The sequence below is a fragment of the Parasteatoda tepidariorum genome, chromosome 4 (assembly GCF_982258835.1).
Source record: "Parasteatoda tepidariorum strain Cologne lab strain chromosome 4, Ptep-v5.0, whole genome shotgun sequence".
In the NCBI taxonomy this organism is placed as follows: domain Eukaryota; kingdom Metazoa; phylum Arthropoda; class Arachnida; order Araneae; family Theridiidae; genus Parasteatoda; species Parasteatoda tepidariorum.
The window spans coordinates 106325974-106338597 of record NC_141758.1 but is presented as its reverse complement, the minus strand read 5'-3'; positions in this window follow the sequence as shown (position 1 = coordinate 106338597).

Genomic DNA, 12624 nt, shown 5'->3' with positions numbered 1-12624 from the left:
GGATTTCAGTAAGAAATCTTTTTAATTGAGGGGGAAAATGGAATCAGGTGAGCAAACTGGGGGGGGGGGGGGGGTAGCATCAAGAAGTTATTTTAAATCATGAATGGCAATGAATGTAAAGCAATTGATATGGAGAAGAAAAAGAAGCATACGACTAAATATCGCAGCTATCGAAAACATCACTTTTTTCAGGACTATTATGTAAACAAGTCCACAAAACCACTTCGCTCAGTTATATTTTATTTTATGACCGTCGTTGAACAGTCGAGCCAATATTTGGGTTTACTACTCATAATGTTCAACTACGTAGCCTTGTGATTTTTTACCTAATCCAGAAGAAAAGGGAACTCCTGGATCAAGTATTGGTTGAAGTTAGCCTTCGCGGAGGACCTTTTGATGGAACTAACCCGTATTTGCGTTACATGGAAAGGAAGACCACGAGAACTTCCCACGGTTAGCCTGATGGCAAGGGGACTCTAACAACACCTCCTAGAAAGAACAGGCCTCAGCACGGGTTACCATAAATATCCCTTAGTAGTCCAAACGTAATGACATATTTTGTATTTTCAACCACTGCGCAGCTTAGTACCTCTAACGTAATGACATCTTTCTTATTTTTCGTCTACTGCGCAGTTAACTTCGTCTCATCGGACTACTAAATTAATCCGTGCTGAGTCCTTTCTACTTCTAAGAGGTGTTGCTCTAACCCATGATCCGTCTATCACTGAGGATATTTTGCGTCATCACTGTGGTCGGTGCTAGCCGGGTATAGAATTCGTATCGACTAGCCATTACTGGGATTCGAACCCGGTTCACCTCATTGGAAAGCAAACGCTCTATCTTTTGAGCCACCACGGCTCTCTCAGTTATAATTTATTTCATATTTTATAAACGTCATTGAACAGTCGACCTGATTTTGCGTTTACGACTACTAATGTTTAACTCCGTAGCCTTGTAATTTTGAATTAATCCAGAAGTCAAGGAAACTCTTTGATCAATACCCCCAGGGGTATGACTTGTTATGGGAACATGGATTCAATCTTTGTGACCCAACAGATTAAACATGCATCAGTCACCATTTACTGCACGCAGAGTCTTCGGCTGGCAGAAATCGAATCCACAGCCTCTTGGACATGGGCCAAGTGCCCGACCAACCGGGCAATCCCGGCCTTCGCAGTTATATTTAACATATTTAACACGTTACTATTAACCACAATAGAATAGCAAAAACATAAGCCCATGGTGCAAGAAGTGAGATTTGAACCCATGCCCATATTCGTGGACTCAAATTCCACATTATTTACCCCTTTATAAGTGACTTACATGAAGAAGGCCTTTCTTAAAACTTTCAATTGGAATGATTCTTGTGAAAATAGATGACAAAAAAGTTAAATTACATTTACCTTTGTTAACTGATTTAATGATGCTCATCATATTTTTTTGCGTAAGATCAGTTGGTTTAAGAACGGAAAAAGCAGTTCTAGATAAAACCCATAGTTTGAAAATTACCTCCAATATTAGGAAAGATTTTAAAGAAAATGAACGCCAACTTTTATGACTCAAATCCTGTCTAGACTAGGAAATTGTAAAACATAATCCAATTTAGAGCGTCACACCTTTTCACAATTATTCTTGGTTTTTCCTTAATCCGTTGGGTCTCTTAAATCAGATACACCGAACACAGCAATCTCATTTTGCGAAAGAGTTTCTCATCGCACCATAGGAAAACAATTCCACGTGCGTTGGATTTTAAATATTATTTTTCTTATTAATAAAAGGGAAAAAAAAAAGATTTCCCATCCGAAACCCTTTTAATTTTAAACGATTTATTTAATTTATTGCCGATCAAGAATAAAAATAATCTGGAATGTAATGGTTCCTTTATTGTTTATCTTATTGTAAAGTATTATTTCTAGAAATTGCTTACTCAGAGATCCCTTTCGTTTCCCACAGACATTTTCCCCCATCTGAAAGTTCTTCAAAGATACTTTAACGCAGCTGAAGTCATTTTATTATAGTGTCTGATGAAAGATTTGCACCCAGCCCCCCAATTGCACCCAATTTTGACATGCGCTTTAAAAATGCACAGATTAAAAAAAAATTAATCTATGAATATATGAAAATACAGTCAAACCCCGTTATAGTGAAATTTCGGTTCACTGTAACCGGGAGTTCACTATATCCGTTCCACAAACAATTTTAACTAATTTTTCCGAGCTGACCTCTTTTATTACACATTATTTAAATAAATGAGCAATAAAAAGAAATACAAAAATGATTAGAAAAAAAGCAATATGTAGTAACAAAAAACGTGCTAACTTTTACTTCTTATTACTCTTCGTCTTGTGTACAAAAAATTCAGGGATGGCCTGTATTTAGGGATAGAAGAAGCAAACGAGAAAAAATGCTTATGGCTACATTCAACTCAATAGATTGTTTTAAAAATCTAACCACTATGTATGTATTTTATGTAAACATTTCAAAATTACCAAAAAATGAAGAGAAAAAATAAGCCGAAGACATAAAAAAGTTCATAATGTCCAATTTCTCCTCGTCTTTTGATTCACTATATTCACAAAAACTACTATTATATGTGTATAGCAAAGCACGGGAGAGAAAATTTCGTTCACTATATCCGGGAGTTCACTATAAACTGTGTTCACTGTAACGGAGTTTGACTGTATCTGACATATTTTGTTATATTTCGTTATATATATATAAAAAAATTCTATCTGAAAGGAAAATTTCAGATGGAATGTATCGTTTAAAATGTTGACTGGTCATTATTCGGAAGCTTTGGAATTTTTTGATGGATAAAAGGCAGTTTTCCCCAGGAAAATAATCCCAAATCTCAACAAACTTATGCTGGAATATCCTAGTTTCAAGTATAAGATATACATTATGAAAAGTTTTATCTATTTGTGTTGACTGTAAACAGACAGAAAGGAAAATAAGCATCGCCTAATATCTTTTTGTAAGGTAAGGGCAAACGCTGCTTTGGAAAAGGATTTCAAGGGTCGGATTTTCCAGAAAAAGAGGACAACCGAAGCGTGTTTTGACAGATCATAATCGTTTTTTTTTTAAATTTAATTAAATTTCAAATGCAGCAATGAAAAAACAATAAAATTATAAATTTAATATAAAACATACATTGAAAAATTAATACATTTCATATTAAGAAAACATATTAAAAATAGCACATTTATTTATTATTCATGAGATAATTTAAGTTTGTCAAGTGGGAGGCAACTTCGCAATTTTGAGACATGATCTATTTTCGTATTTACTTCGAATATTTTTTTTATGCAATCGTATTTACTTTTCTTTTTATTACTTTTCGTATTTACTTTCGAATATTCTTTTTATTTATTTTGCATTTAAAGCCCGAAATTTTGTAAAGAATTATGTATGGTCCTCTGAAGGTAGGTGGAATTTTTTTCTAGTGAAGGGGTATTTAAAATCTTCATACTTTACACTATCGTTAGGAGAAAATTCGAAGAGAGTGAATCTTTATTTATCACAAATGCTCAGGAGATTGGCTTTTCCGCAAACAAAGATTGCCAATTCTATAATTCTAATAATTATTCTTATGATTATAAGAATATATAAGAATTATAATTCTTATAATTATTCTTATCATTGATATTATTTCTTCTAATAACTTTTGCTGTCTTGATAGCTTCGGCATTTTTCTGGGAAAAAACTAACAGTTAGTCAGAAATGAAGTAAAACTAGCAAAATAAAATATAAGCTACTTATGAAAACATTTAGTTTTTGTCCCTTTTCATGGCAATCTAAAATTTTAGGTACTTTCATGAAATTTGAATTCCCAGTTACTCTGATTGAACTAAATGCGCAACAGTCTTTACAGAAATGCGCAACTCATCGAATACAATACATTGAACACGCATTACATCGTCATTTCTGAACCGATAACCATATAAAGTAATAAATTGTACTCCCGGTCAAATGACCGGAAGTGGTAGAAATAGGTATACGACAAGTATTATTCGAAAGAAAAGAAAAATTCATTAGGTCAAATGCGTCGAAACAATAAGATGACAAGCACATTTTTGATGCAAAAGTTCTTAAACGGTCATTCCTTTCCTATAAAATCCCTACTCAGAGCGAAAGAAAAATGCATCGCATTACACACCAAAAAAGGTAAATAACATAACTCATATTGAATGCAATGTAATTGAAAATAAGCAAATCTAATATTACCTAGACATAACATTTATACAAATATACATAGATATACCTAGATAGCAAATACACTTAGACATAACATTGTAAAACCTCTTCGTTTCCCTTCCTTTCCTTTTGATTCACCTCTTATTCTACTGCCCTTTTTAGTTCTTCTATCTTCTCATTCCCTCTAAGGAATGAAATCCTAGAAGTCAACCTTTATCAGTTGAAGACTGATTTCCTTTCCAATCCTGCTAAAGAGAATAAAAAATTCTGAGCATCAAAAACCATCAAAGTTAAAGAATATAACTTAGATTGAAAGCAAGTAACTTAAGTAAATTTTATATTACCTAGAAATAACAATTTCACAATCTGTAAAATCTCTTCGTTTCCCTTCCTTTCCTTTTGGTTCACTTCTTATTCTACTACCCTTTTTAGTTCTTCTATCTTCTCATTCCCTCTGAAGATAGAAATCCTAAAAGGCAACCTTTTGCTATTGAAGACTGATTTCCTTTCCAATCCTTGAGAGAGAGAAATAAAAATGCTGCACATTACAATCAAAGTTAAAAAATACAAATTAGATTGAATGCAAGTAATATAAGTAAATTTTATATTACCTAGAAATAACAATTCCACAATCTGTAAAATCTCTTCGTTTAACTTCCTTTCCTTTTGGTTCACTTCTTATTCTACTACCCTTTTTAGTTCTTCTATCTTCTCATTCCCTCTGAAGATAGAAATCCTAAAAGGCAACCTTTTGCTATTGAAGACTGATTTCCTTTCCAATCCTTGAGAGAGAGAAATAAAAATGCTGCACATTACAATCAAAGTTAAAAAATACAAATTAGATTGAATGCAAGTAATATAAGTAAATTTTATATTACCTAGAAATAACAATTTCACAATCTGTAAAATCTCTTCGTTTCCCTTCCTTTCCTTTTGGTTCACTTCTTATTCTACTACCCTTTTTAGTTCTTCTATCTTCTCATTCCCTCTGAAGATAGAAATCCTAAAAGGCAACCTTTTGCTATTGAAGACTGATTTCCTTTCCAATCCTTGAGAGAGAGAAATAAAAATGCTGCACATTACAATCAAAGTTAAAAAATACAAATTAGATTGAATGCAAGTAATATAAGTAAATTTTATATTACCTAGAAATAACAATTCCACAATCTGTAAAATCTCTTCGTTTAACTTCCTTTCCTTTTGGTTCACTTCTTATTCTACTACCCTTTTTAGTTCTTCTATCTTCTCATTCCCTCTGAAGATAGAAATCCTAAAAGGCAACCTTTTGCTATTGAAGACTGATTTCCTTTCCAATCCTTGAGAGAGAGAAATAAAAATGCTGCACATTACAATCAAAGTTAAAAAATACAAATTAGATTGAATGCAAGTAATATAAGTAAATTTTATATTACCTAGAAATAACAATTTCACAATCTGTAAAATCTCTTCGTTTCCCTTCCTTTCCTTTTGGTTCACTTCTTATTCTACTACCCTTTTTAGTTCTTCTATCTTCTCATTCCCTCTGAAGATAGAAATCCTAAAAGGCAACCTTTTGCTATTGAAGACTGATTTCCTTTCCAATCCTTGAGAGAGAGAAATAAAAATGCTGCACATTACAATCAAAGTTAAAAAATACAAATTAGATTGAATGCAAGTAATATAAGTAAATTTTATATTACCTAGAAATAACAATTCCACAATCTGTAAAATCTCTTCGTTTCCCTTCCTTTCGGTTCTTTTTTTATTCTACTGCCCTTTTTAATTCTTCTATCTTCTCATTCAATCTGCAGATTGAAATCCTAAAAGACATCCATTTGACATTGAAGACTAATATCCTTTCCAATCCCTGTTAGAAAGAAATAGAAATGCTGCGCATTACACACCATCAAAGTTAAAGAACATAACTTCGATTGAATGCAAGTAACATTAGTAAATTTTATATTACCTAGAAATAACATTTCCACAATCTGTAAATTATCTTCGTTTCCCTTCCTTTCCTTTTGGTTCACTTCTTATTCCACTGCCCTTTTTAAATCTTCTATCTTCTCATTCAATCTGAAGATTGAAATCCTAAAAGACAACCTTTTGACATTGAAGACTGATTTTCTTTCCAATCCCTGTAAGAGAGAGAAAAAAAAATGCTGCGCATTACACACCATCAAAGTTAAAGAATACAAAATAGATTGAATGAAAGTAATAAGTAAATTTTATAATACCTAGAAATAACAATTCCACAATCTGTAAAATCTCTTCGTTTCCCTTCCTTTCGGTTCTTTTTTTATTCTACTGCCCTTTTTAATTCTTCAATCTTCTCATTCCCTTTGAAGATAGAAATCCTTAAAGACAACCTTTCGCCATTGAGGACTGATTTCCTTTCCTGTCCCTGCGAGAGGGAAATAAAAATGCTGTGCCTTACACACCATCAAAGTTGAAGGATACAACTTAGATTGAATGCAAGTAACATAAGTAAAATTTATATATCCCAGAAATAACAATTGCACAATCTGTAAAATCTCTTCGTTTCCTTTTGGATAACTTCGTATTCTATAGCCCTCTTTAATTCTCCAATCTTCTCATTCCCTCTGAAGATCGAAATCCTAAAACACATCCCTTTGCCATTGAAGACTGGTTTCCTTTCCAATCCCTGCGAGAGAGAAATAAAAATGCTGAACATTACGCACCATCAAAGTTAAAGAATACAACTTAGATTCAATGCAAGTAATATAAAATTTTTTTATATTACCTAGTAATAACAATTCCACAATCTGTGAAATCTCTTCGTTTCCCTTTTTTTCCTTTTGGTTCAGTTCTCATTCTACTGCCCTTTTTAGTTCTTCAATCTTCTCATTCCCTCTGAAGATTGAAATTCTTACAGACAACCTTTTGCCATTGAAGACTGATTTCCTTTCCAATCCCTGCGAGAGAGAAATAAAAATGCTGCGCATTTCACACCATCAAAGTTAAAGAATACAACTTAGATTGAATACAAGTAATATAAGTAAATTTTATATTACCTAGAAATAACAATTCCACAATCTGTAAAATCTCTTCGTTTCCCTTTTTTTCCTTATGGTTCACTTCTCATTCTACTGCCCTTTTTAATCTTTTCATTCCCTCTGAAGATTGAAATCCTAAAAGACAACCTTTTTCCATTGAAGACAGATTTCCTTTCCTATCCCTGTGAGAGAGAAATAAAAATGCAGCGCATTACACGCCATCAAAGTTAAAGAATACAACCTAGATTGAATGCAAGTAATATAAATAAATTTTTTATTAAATCGAAATAACAATTCCACACTCTGTAAATTTTCTTCGCATTCCTTCCTTTTCTTTTGGTTCACTTCTTATTCTTCTGCCCTTTTTAGTTCTTCAATCTTCTCATTCCCTCTGAAGATTGAAATCCTTAAAGACAAACTTTTTCCATAGAACACAGATTTCCTTTCCAATCTCTGCGAGAGAAAAATAAGAATACTGTGCATCACACACCATCAAAGTTAAAGAATGCGACTTAGATTCAACGAAAGTAACATAAGTAAATATTATATTACCCAGAAATAACAATTCCATAATCTGCTCTTTGTTTCCTTACAGACAACCTTTTGCCATTGAAGACTGATTTCCTTTCCAATCCCTGCGAGAGAGAAATTAAAATGCAGCGCATTACACGCCATCAAAGTTAAAGAATACAACCTAGATCAAATGCAAGTACTATAAGTAAGCTTTATATTACCTAGAAATAACAATTCCACAATCTGTAAAATATCTTCGTTTACTTCCTTCTCAATAGGCTCACTTCTCATTCTACTGCCCTTTTTAATCTTCTCATTCCCTCTGAAGATTGAAATCCTAAAAGACAACCTTTTTCCATTGAAGACAGATTTCCTTTCCTATCCCTGTGAGAGAGAAATAAAAATTCAGCGCATTACACACCATCAAAGTTAAAGAATACAACTCAGATTCAATGCAAGTAACATAAGAAAATTTTATATTACCTAGAAATAACAATTCCACAATCTGTAAAATCTCTTCGTTTCCCTTCCTTTCCTTTTGGTTCGCTTCTAATTCTACTGCCCTTTTCAGTTCTTCAATCTTTTCATTCCCTCTGAAGATTGAAATCCTAAAAGACAACCTTTTGCCATTGAAGACTTTCTTCCTCTCCAATCCTTAGATTAGAGTAAAAAAGCTGGCCTTATGCTACACCTTATTAACTGAATTAACTTTGATTGAATGCAAGTTTCATAAATAAAGTTTATATTAAAAATAATATGAATAAAGTTTATTATGCTTAGAAAAAATTTTGTTCCAATGTTAGAAGTATTTTAACTTACCATTTTTTTATCAGCTCTTATATCCTCATTTTTTTTAACTGTTTCTTTACTTTCTTCAGTTAGTTTTTAACAAATTTTACATACCTTCAAAACACAACCTACAGTCAAGTATTCCAAACAGAAAATGAATCTTATAATGATTTTTACTTATTGTGTAAACTATTTTGAAACAATGAATACTTTTATAGCTAATAGTCTTCTTTAGCTTTGTTGAAAACACTGTAAAAAAATAAGAAAATTAAAAAAGAGCCCAATAGTCATTTTCAGTGTGCGAATTTATTTTTTAGAAAAACGTAAAACATTATGAAATATGATATCCCTAGATTTGCTATTTCATTCTACACAGTTTATCAGGGTGTTCTATTGTATTTTTAGACATTAAGTAAAAATATACATAAATTAGTGATGAAGTTCAAATTATTATAGATAATGATCTATAAAACTTGCAGCAACGGAATCGTTTTTTACCTCTATTTATTAATTTGTGTTAATTTTTAGTTTTATTTTATTTTGTATAATGTTTCCATATTATATGTTAAAGAATTTTTTCGTAAATAAAGGTATACCTGTAATATATCTGTATATATTTCTATTTGATAGCTTTATCCTTATATCCTTGAGCATGATCTAAAAACAATTTATTTTGTTAATTTTTTTTTCTTCATTTCTGAAGGTTTTAAAAATTTGTAGTAATGAAAACTATATTTAAAAAAAAAACAGATTTTCCGTTTAGCAGTTACTAATAAACTACCAAATAATTGCTTCAAATAACGCCTTTTTGGTTTTTATTATGATTATTATTATTTTGAAACAGATAAGTGCTAGTCATAGACTATGCTAATTTTACCAGAATTTTTTTTCTTCGGGTAATTTCTACCTTCTAAATATATTTTCGAATAAAGATAATGCATTTTGAAACTGCGTTTCATTTTAAGTTCTAAAATTACACTGTTCACAAACATTTTAGATTTCTGAAAGCCTTTATAACATTTGCTTTCAACTTGTCGTAATTTCCTTCCGTAATCAAACGTGCTCTCATTGCATGATTACTTCATTGGACATCGATGACATTTTATCGAACATCTTGTATATCTTTACTTTTTGCAAATTCAGAAGCATAATTTTAAGGTTTTACATATGCTGTAAAACCATTTTGTTAATAACACAGGGGAATTTGTATCAGATGGTAGCAGATGGATGGTAGCAGACCAAAGTTAAACCTCGAGACAGAAAATTTTATATCGTTTAATTTTAATCTTAAGTTCTTCAAGTTTAACAAAAAAAAAACAAAATGCTATCCATTAAATGCAAAATTTTCATCCATTTGAACAAAAAGAAACATTTTACGTTTCTTAGATGGCTACAAACACCCACACAGAAAATCCTATTAGTCCATATTCTGGAATTTTATTCCTATTTTGGTGACTCGAGACTGAAAGATTTTTTTTTAAAAAGCGAAAGTGAAATGAGACAGTGTAGTGAAAAATGTGATGATGTGACATTTTTGCTTATTACTTGAAAACACAGAATGGGGTTTTTATATTACCTAGTACAGTTGTTCTATGATTTCGGTTCTAAGAGATATCTTCTTAAGAGATACCATATGAGAAATTTCGTCTTAGAGATGTCATCTATGTCCTATGACATATCATGGATTCATTTTGTAAGGATAACCTAAAACATATTAACTGGTAAATAGGCTTTTTATTAAATCTCCATCTGAAACAAATCCAAATGATGACATAGGTTCGGAAATTAAAGCCGGATGTAAACATGAGCACGTTTTGTTTAAGTCGATTTACATATTAAATGAACTAAAATAAATGCATACTGTTATCTTTTAAAACTTTTATTATGCTTTGATCAATAAACTACTTTTGATAACAGTTATCTAGGTTCAACCAAGAAAATCAACAAAGGAATTATTTGAAACACTTAACATTTTCAACCAACTTTATTAGAATTCTAATTTAAAAACACACTCCAAACATTTCCAAATGCTATCAATCACACATTTCCAAATGATACTTTACTTCTAGTTTAATATTTATCAATACCAAATTATATTTTCAATAAAAATGCAATTGAAAATCTATGGCTCAACATGCTATTACATCAAATCTAGTAAAACAATTAAAAAAGCACACTTATCTTAAAATCTACCAAACTCAATCATAAATATAGAACACACTATTCTCTGAATCTAGGAAACAGGATTAAAAATAAAAGGCTTATTCTCAAATATATATCTTAAAATTTAGTAGAAGCAATTAAAAGTCAGAGTAAATTATTTTTTCAAAACACTAAAATCGAACTTAGTTTATAAATTCAAATCAAAATACTGACCAAATCACTGGAACGCCCACTGGTATTGCCGTCAGACTCGTGGATCCGGTCAACATTCCATTCTCTGATAGACAGCACTCCAACACTTCAAGCTACTCTGGGCTTTTCTATAGGGAGACAGTTAGCTCTTGGGGGACCACAGACTTTCAGCACTGAGACGCTCGGTACAGGAAAACAGATACGAACATAGCGGCTCCGGAACTCAGCTCGTCACTTTCAGTTTTCAACTTAGCGGCTTCGGCTGAACTTTGCTCAAGACTCCTGCTCAATATACTCAGGGGCTTCGACCTAGCCATTCCTCCAGCGACTCCGGCTTTAATTCATCATTCCCTCAGTGGTACCGTCTTAGTTCATCCACCCTCTCGTAGTACTGCCTCTTCAGCCACTCTTCAAGTCCTTTTTATCTCTCCTCTCAGCCAGGCGAAAGGATCCAGGCTGACTGGTTTACTACCTCAAGAGTCATTCCGCATCCAGAGGACGTCAGAACAAACAAAAAAAAAAGATCCATTGGAAAAAATAGCCACAAGCCCTTCTTTAAATGTATTGAGAAGAAGAAAACTATAATAAATTTCTATTTATTACAAATGTAAGCATTAATGGAAACATTAATTTAAAGTACCAACACAAAATAATGTGGTGAAAGAGTATATGGTGCTATTGAAAGACGATTTTCGGTGTAAGTGCAAAGCTGGTGAATTAGATTTTTTTTAAAAAAAGTGGTTTTCAACTAACTGGCACATTGTGATGAAAAAATGAGTTTGAAAAAACAATAAATTGAAACACAAGAATTGTTCAACCTAGGTGAGAAAATAGTGAAAAAGCATTTGAAATATAATGTATGTTAAGAGATCATAAAATCAGCAGCTACTGGTACTTATGAAAATAATCTTTTGCGGAACATAAGATAAGCCTGAATTGTCTGCAATTTTATCAGTTTTCTACACATTATGTTTGAATAAAAAATTAATTCTAGCCATTGTGCCACCACTATTTTCGACTTAGCAATCGGGTAATCACATATTAAATTGAAAATGCTATATTTGAAATGGTGCATCTTAAATATGCTAATTTTCTGATTCTGAAAGTACAATTATAATTATCTAAATATATAATTGTTCTAAATAGATGTGCAAGTTCGTTTTTGACACTGAAAATATTTTTTATATTATTTCTAGCAGCAGAACTTGATATACATCATTCGCTGCAGCGTAAAAACAGTCCAACAACAAATAACAACGAATTAAACAAAAATTTTGAAAGCATTAAAACTTTGGAAATACAAAAACAATTAGAACAAAGAAACATTAAATAGAATATCTATATAGAAATATCAACAGAAAATCAGTCAGTTAGAAGTGTCTGCAACTGTTCCCTAGCATTCCAGTATCCGTCATAGATATTGACAGTGACTGCGGGACAGACCCCTAGATGCTGAGCATTCATTGGGGAGTCCTCTCCAAACATGGGTTTACTTAATAAAGATTACGAAATAAATATTTTTGTCACACGATCGCCAAATAGCAACATTGTTCAGGATTGTTTACATCTTTCTCCCAAATAAAAAGCAAAATAGTATCGTCGCATACCACGTGATGAACACGGAGCAATGTGCCAACTCCTGGTGAACGAGCTGCAGGGGTTTTCAACTTACATGAGGCCTGGGGCCACAATTAAAAACACAAATCAAATGGCGGGCCTCAACTTTATCTTAATTTTATGTAGGACTCTTTAAGTTTGAAGGAACATTAAATATTAA